The sequence below is a fragment of the Glycine soja genome, chromosome 4 (genome assembly GCF_004193775.1).
Source record: "Glycine soja cultivar W05 chromosome 4, ASM419377v2, whole genome shotgun sequence".
Lineage (NCBI taxonomy): Eukaryota > Viridiplantae > Streptophyta > Magnoliopsida > Fabales > Fabaceae > Glycine > Glycine soja.
This window is the reverse complement of record NC_041005.1, coordinates 22805221-22813547: the sequence shown is the minus strand read 5'-3', so window position 1 is coordinate 22813547 and position 8327 is coordinate 22805221.

Genomic DNA, 8327 nt, shown 5'->3' with positions numbered 1-8327 from the left:
TCCCCTATTTTGCTATAAATAGGGGAGGAAGTGAAGAAGAAAAGGGTTGAGCCCCTTAGGCACTTCTCTCTCTTTCGAATTTGCTTGGAAAAATTGTTTCCGTGAAGAAAATCTAAGCCGAGGCGCTTCCGAAACGCTTCCATAACGTTTCCGTGAAGAATTTCGCAAAAGGTTTCAACCGTTCTTCGGCGTTCTTCATTCGTTCTTCATTGTTCTTCGATCTTCAACGGGTAAGTACCTCAAACCAAGCTTTTCAATTTATTCTATGAACCCGTGGTGGTCCACATTGCATTTCATGTATTTTCATTCTCGTTTTCATTTACTTTTTATACCGCCTTTTGACGTGCTTAAGCCATTTATTTAAGTCATTCCTCGCTTAATGTAAAAATAAAATAAATTTCCACCGATCGTTTGAATTGTATCATCCGGTAATTTTTGTTAAAATGAATTCCGACCGTTCGGTCGTGCCGTAACCATGTTGGAAATCAAAAAAGAGGTAAAATAATAATATAATAACCAAAAAAATATTTATTTAGTAAAGTAAAGCGGAAAATCAATCGGACGTTTTTTCTTTGGGAGTTCTCATTCTTAATTGAATTGACTAAATAACTAAAGTGAAACTAAGGCTAAAATCAACTCGCCTAGTCAAGCTCGTCCACAAAAATAGGGTTTTGAAAATTTATCATTTCAGTTTTCTTACCAAGTAAAATGGATCATTTTTAAGGTCCAACGCCTTAAAATGATCACTTTTCAAGTAAAAAGAATCACTCGATTCACGCTTAAGGAAGAACTACGTAGGTCTGATTTCCTTTCCAAAGGAGGGTACGTAGGAGCAAAAGCCCCGCTTTTGTCGACCTCAAAAAATAAAAAGAAATAAAAGTTAAGGTAACACAATTCCACAATTCTAGAAATAAGGCTGTTGTCTTTCGAGACAAACGTAAGAGGTGCTAATACCTTCCTCAAGCGTAAATACAACTCCCGAACTTAGAATTCTCATTTTGACCAGTTTCCTTCGGTTTTCCCGACGTTTTCCACAAATAAACATTGGTGGCGACTCCGCGCACCTTTCCTCCTTTGGAAAGCGCACCCGTGAGCCTCGCCCTCGCTCGCCCGCGAAGGGCACGTTGCTACACTACCTATCCTCAAATACGCATATGTTGAAAGACATTTTTCTGCTACTCATTCCCACTTTGCAAGGAATTTTATGCCATATATTCACATATATACACACCATTGAAAGGTGTTTTCCATGCTACCTATATTTACAAACATATTTACATACCATCGAAAGGTAATTTCCATGCTACCTAGGTGCAAAGTACCCCTCATGGGGCAGCCCAAATTCGGGTAAAAACTCTCACAAGCATATCCTAACTTTCATGCCTTTCTACTTTTAAAACCAAAATTCAGATTTTTAGACATAAGCCATGTTTCCTTGCATTGAAACTTAAAGCTTGGATTCTTAAGCTTAGAACTGCATGTGGGCATCTATTTCGAATCCTCTATGCTGTCCCTATGTACATAAAACAGTCCCACAACCCCAATCTTACAAAACTAAATTCATATGTCATTGGGGCATTTCACAGAGCACTTGGTGGGCGCGTGTTTAGGCATAAATTGCAAGAGAATGGGGGCAATGTGGCATGCCCCATTGTTTCAGAATACCACATAGGCCTAAGGCCATCCCCTACAACCCCTCAACTCTAACAAATCAAGCATAAAAAACCCCAAAACTGCCCCACAAATATGAGCACATTCTTACAACTTAGAGCTCTAAAAGATGAACAAAATACACCAATGGAAAGCAAAAAACTCAAGGATTGAATACTTACTTGTTGGAGTGAGTAGGAATACGAAAAGTGAAAGCAAAATGCGACCAAAAGTGGCTTGGGAGACCAAAAAACGCAAGCTTCGTGAGGTCTCTCTTTTGAATGAGGGGGGGGGGGGGCGAAGTTTTTGGGTGCAGAAAACGTCCCCCTCCCTCATTTTTTTATAATCTGGTGCAGGGGTTGCTCGCCCAGGCGAGCTAACCTGCAAATTTTTTTTTTGAGGAGAAACATAACCACGGTCCCCCCCCTTTTTTACAGGTTAGCGTTTGCCTACTCGAACCTACTTAAGTTAGAAACATACATCGATTACTTATTCAACATAACAATAGTAAAAATACTATGAATTCAAAGGATACTCGAACCCACAAAAAGCTCTTTTCACAATGAAAGGTCCTTCATAATTCGGGGCCCACTTGCCTCGATTATCCTTAACAGCGTGGGACATCTTCTTCAGCACAAGGTCCCCCTCGTGGAACTTGCGCGGGCGTACCTTCTTGTCGAACGCGTTCTTTATCCTTCGTTGATACAGACACCCATGGTTCATGGCCGTCAAACGCTTACCTTCAATAAGGTTGAGTTAGTCGTAGCGTGCTTGAGCCCATTCTGACTCTTTTAGGCCTAATTCCGCTATTATCCTCTAAGAAGGAACCTCTACCTCAAATGGGAGTACTGCTTCCATCCCGTAAACCAAGGAATACGGCGTTGCCCCAGTAGAAGTTCGTACCGAGGTTCTATATCCGTGCAGGGCAAAAGGCAACATCTCATGCCAATCTTTGTATGACACCGTCATCTTCTGAAAAATCTTCTTAATATTCTTAATCGCGGCCTCTACAGCCCCATTCATCTTTGGCCGATAAGGGGTGGAATTATGATGCTTGATCTTGAAATCCTCACACATTTCTTGCATCATTTTGTTGTGCAGATTGGTGCCATTGTTAGTAATGATCTTCCTAGGGAATCCGTATCGACAAATCAGCTCCCTCTTTATGAATCTGCCCACCACACTTATCGTGACATTAGTATAAGAAGCCGCTTCGACCCATTTGGTGAAGTAATCTATCGCCATAAGAATGAAGCGGTAACCATTCGACGCTTTGGGTTCGATGGCCCCAATGACATCTATTCCCCACATGGAAAAGGGCCAAGGGGCGGACATAACATTCAGAGGATGTGGCGGAACATTGACACTATCCGCGTATGCCTGACATTTATGACACTTCCTTGGATGGGCGCAACAATCGCTCTCCATAGTGAGCCAGTAATAATCGGCCCGGAGGATCTTCCTGGCCATAGCATGCCCATTGGCATGTGTCCCAAATGAACCCTTGTGGATTTCCTCAATCATGAAGTTTGCCTCTTTGGCGTCTACGCATTGTAGGAGGGTCATGTCGTGGTTTCATTTGTACAGGATGGTACCACTTACAAAGAAACCAGTAGCCAATCTCCTTAACGTTCTTTTGTCATTGTCGGAAATCCATGGTGGATATTCTTTGTTCTCAACATATTGCTTGATATCGAAGTACCACGGTTTCCCATCCCGCTCTTCCTCTATCGCACTACAATACGCTGGCCTGCCCTGAGATCTGAATTCGATGTATGGCAGATCCCCGTGTGGAGAAAGCTGAAACATGGATGCCCGGGTGGCTAATGCATCGGCCATTTGATTCTCTTCCCGAGGTATGTGGTGGAAAGAAATGTCGTCAAAGAACTCAGCTAACTTCAAGATGTGAGTTTGATAGGGTATCAACTTCGGATCCCTAGTTTCCCATTCTCCTTTCAACAGGCATATCACCAAAGTCGAGTCTCCGTACATTTTGAGCAGCTTTACATCAAAATCAATGGCCGCTTGAACCCCAAGAGCGCATGTGTCGCAACGTGCCCTTCGCGGGCGAGCAAAGGCCAGGCTCACGGGTGCGCTTTCCAAAGCAGGAAAGATGCGCGGAGTTGCCACCAACGTTTATTTGTGGAAAATGTTGGAAAAACCGAAGGAAACCGGTCAAAATGAAAATTCTAAGTTCGGGAGTTGTATTTACGCTTGAGGAAGGTATTAGCACCTCTCACGTTTGTCTCAAAGGACAACAACCTATTTTTTAGAATTGTGGAATTATGTTATCTTAACTTTTATTTCTTTTTATTTTTTGAGGTCGACAAAAGCGGGGCTCTTGCTCCTACGTACCCTCCATCAAAGAGGAAATCAGACCTACGTAGTTCTTCCTTATGCGTGAATCAAGTGATAGATTTTTTTTACTTGAGGGGTGATCATTTTAAGGCGTTGGACCTTAAAAATGATTCTTTTTACTTAGTAAGAAACTGAAATTGATAAACTTTCAAAAAAACCTATTTTTGTGGACGAGCTTGACTAGCCGAGTTTGATTTTTAGCCTTAGTTTCACTTTAGTTATTAGTCAATTCAATTAAGAATGAGAAATCCCAAAGAGAAAGCGTCCAATTGATTTTTCGCTTTACTTTACTAAAAGGTATTTTTTTATTATTATATTATTATTTTACCTCTTTTTTGATTTCCAACGTGGTTACGGCACGACCGAACGGTCGGAATTCATTTTAACCAAAATTAACGGATGATACAATTCAAACGATCAGTGGAAATTTATTTTATTTTTAGATTAAGCGAGAAATGACTTAAATAAATGGCTTAAGCACGTCAAAAGGGGGTATAAAAAGCAAATGAAAACGAGAATAAAAATACATGAAACAAAATGTGGACCACCACGGGTACATAGAATGAATTGAAAAGCTTGGTTTGAGGTACTTACCCGTTGAAGACTGAAGAAAACGAAGAACGAACAATGAATCTTGAAGAACGGTCGAGAATCCTCACGTAATTACTCACGGAAACGTTACGGAAGCGCCTCGGCTTGGATTTTCTTCATGGTGTCGCAACCTACCCTTTCGGCAGGAGGGCGACGCGTGACTCGCGGGATGCGTGTTCCACGAAAGGAATACGCGCGGAGTCGCCACCAACGTTTATTTGAGGAAAACGTCGGAAAAACCGGAAAAGACGCGATCTACGAACTTTTAAGTGAAAGGTTCGGGAGTTGTATTTACGCACGGGGAAGGTATTAGCACCCCACACGTCCGTCCCAAGGGACGGCAGCCTTTAATTGAATGTGCAAACATGACTTTGATTTTTATGTTCCCTTTTATGTCCTTATATCCTTTATACCCTTTTTATATTTTTTCTCTTTTTGTGGTCGATAAGGGTGTTTCCCTTTGCTCCTAAGTATTCCTCAATTTGCGATGAGGAAATCAGACCTACGTAGTTCTTTCTTATCAAGTGATTCTTTTTTACTTAAGAGGTGATCATTTTAAGGCGTTGGACCTTGAAAATGATCCATTTTACTTAGTAAGAAATTGAAATGACAAACTTCAAAAACCTATTTTTGTGGACGAGCTTGACTAGGCGAGTTGATTTTAGCCTTAGTTTCACCTTAGTTATTAGTCAATTCAATTAAGAATGAGAAATCCCAAAGAGAAAATGTCCGATTGATTTTCCGCTTTTATTTTACTAAAAGATATTTTTTGATTATTATATTATTTTTTACCTCTTTTTGATTTCCAACGTGGTTACAGCACAATCGAACGGTCGGAATTCATTTTAACTGAAGTTAACGGATAATACAATTCAAACGATCGGTGGAAATTTATTTTATTTTTAGGTTAAGCGAGAAATGACTTAAGTAAAATGGCTTAAGCACGTCAAGAGGGGGTATAAAAAGTAAATGAAATGAGAATAAAAATACACGAAACACAATGTCGACCACCACGGGTACATAGAATGAATTGAAAAGCTTGGTTCGAGGTACTTACCCGTTGAAGATCGAAGAACGATGAAGAACGTCGAAGAACGGTTGAAACCTTTGCGAAATTCTTCACGGAAAACGTTACGGAAATGTTTCGGAAGCGCCTCGGCTTAGATTTTCTTCACGGAAACAATTTTTCCAAGCAAAATAAGGGAGATGGTTGCCGCCCAGCTCGCCCAGGCGAGCCAGGTTGCTTCCTCCAGAAGCAACAACCTTCTGGAGGAATCTTCTGGAGGGCCCAAGTGGGCCTGGTTGCTATTTGCACCCCCATTTTTACTAAGTACACCCCCTCTGCTTTTTTTGGTGATTCTTTTTTCGTAAAGTTACGGAAACTTACGAATTTCGTAACGATACTTGTTTTCTTTCCGTAATGCTACGGAACCTCGCGGATTACATAATCATCCCCTTTTTGACTTACGGAATGTTACGGAACCTCACTAATTATGCAACGATGCTTCCATTGGATTTCCGGTGTGTCACGGAACCTTACGGATTGTGCATCAATATTTTCTTTTGTTTTTTCGGCATGTCCTGGAATTTCACAAATTGCCTAATGATGGGTGCCAAGCACCTTACAAGGACCAAACAAAGATCGCATGTCATCAAGCAAAGGTCCCCGGACGAAATTAGGGTATGACAGTTGCCCCTCTTTACTTGTCTTTTATTTGAGATAAAAGGAAAGTAAAGATAAGACACTAATTTCATTCCTCTCGATTGACGAGAGTCGTGGGTGACCATAAAATCTCCGCATGCAAATGACTTGTTGTTCCCGAGGGAACAAAAGGTGCAGAAGACGATGTCAGTCTCTGCATGCTATCAAGCGTTCTGTCTTACAGATAGCAAAAGAATGTTTATACGGATAACCACTCGGGTATTTCCGCCCGTCAGCGTGACTCAAAAGTCAGTATGACAGATCTTGTGAGTGCGGAAGATGATGTAAATCTCCGCGTGTCATCGGGCCCGCCGCCTCTGGATGACAAAAGGTGCAGAATGACCAAATTTTGTCTCTGCGTACCATCGGACACGACTGTGTCTGAATGGCAAAGGGGTGCGGAATGACCAAATTTTGTCTCCGCGTGTCATCGGGCTCACTGCCTCTGGATGACAAAGGGTGCAGAATGACCAAATTTTGTCTCTGCGTACCATCGGACACGACTGTGTCTGAATGGACAAAGGGTGCAGAATGACCAAATTTTGTCTCTGCGTACCATCGGACACGACTGTGTCTGAATGGCAAAGGGGTGCGGAATGACCAAATTTTGTCAACGCGTGTCATCGGGCCCGCCGCCTCTGGATGACAAAGGGTGCGGAATGACCAAATTTTGTCTCTGTGTGCCATCGGACACGACTGTGTCTGAATGGCAAAGGGGTGCGGAATGACCAAATTTTGTCTCCGCGTGTCATCGGGCCCGCCGCCTCTGGATGACAAAAGGGTGCAGAATGACCAAATTTTGTCTCTGCGTGCCATCGGACACGACTGTGTCTGAATGGCAAAGGGGTGCGGAATGACCAAATTTTGTCTCCGCGTGTCATCGGGCCCGCCGCCTCTGGATGACAAAAGGGTGCAGAATGACCAAATTTTGTCTCTGCGTGCCATCGGACACGACTGTGTCTGAATGGCAAAGCGGTGCGAAATGACCAAATTTTGTCTCCGCGTGTCATCGGGCCCGCCGCTTCTGGATGACAAAAGGGTGCAGAATGACCAAATTTTGTCTCTGCGTGCCATCGGACACGACTGTGTCTGAATGGCAAAGGGGTGCGGAATGACCAAATTTTGTCTCCGCGTGTCATCGGGCCCGCCGCCTCTGGATCACAAAAGGGTGCAGAATGACCAAATTTTGTCTCTGCATGTCACATGACCTCAGGGTCAGTATGACAGATCTTGTGGGGCGGCCGACAAAAGCAAGGCTCTTGCTCCTACGTATCCTCCAATGAGGAACTCAGACCTACATAGTTCTAGATAACTTGTGAGACTTGAAAAAGTCTCCACCGGAAGACGCTGACATCTCCGGAAAGGGCGCAGATGACCACATTGGCCTCTGCTCATCAATCACACTGGGGGTCACTGAATGACGAGGTGCGGATAACTGTAAGGTGTCTCTGCGGGTTACGAGCTCTTGGGTCATGGCAACAAAAGGTGGTGTGGTTGACAAAAGCGAGGCTCTTGCTCCTACGTATCCTCCAACGAGGAACTCAGACCTACGTAGTTCTAGATAACTTGTGAGACTTAAAAAGTCTTGGTGTTTTCTCCACTAAAATGCAAACATGCTTTAGTAAAGAGACAAATATTCCAGCTGATTAGAGCAGCATATGCTTTTACCGGGGAAGGAGAGTATGTTGATGAAATCCCCCATAACCATAAATGAGATTTTGGATGTTAGCATTTCGTTTCTAAATGACCATTTAGAGGAAACACTGAGTTCGACAAAAATAGAAGAAATCCACTCAAAGTGTATCAATCTCGCACAGGTAAGTGTTTTATCCTAATTCCGAACCATAGATATGTCATGACTTGATTTTACAAATCATTTCCTATCAAATCAAAGATTACATGCGTGATCATGGATCAATAGGACTTCCCTTGGGAATGGGTTCTTTTAGTGGGTTTTTCGCTTTTGTGTGTTTTTGGCTTTTGATTTTTTGTTGGCTTTTTCTTTTTCTGTTTTTGTTTGACGCGA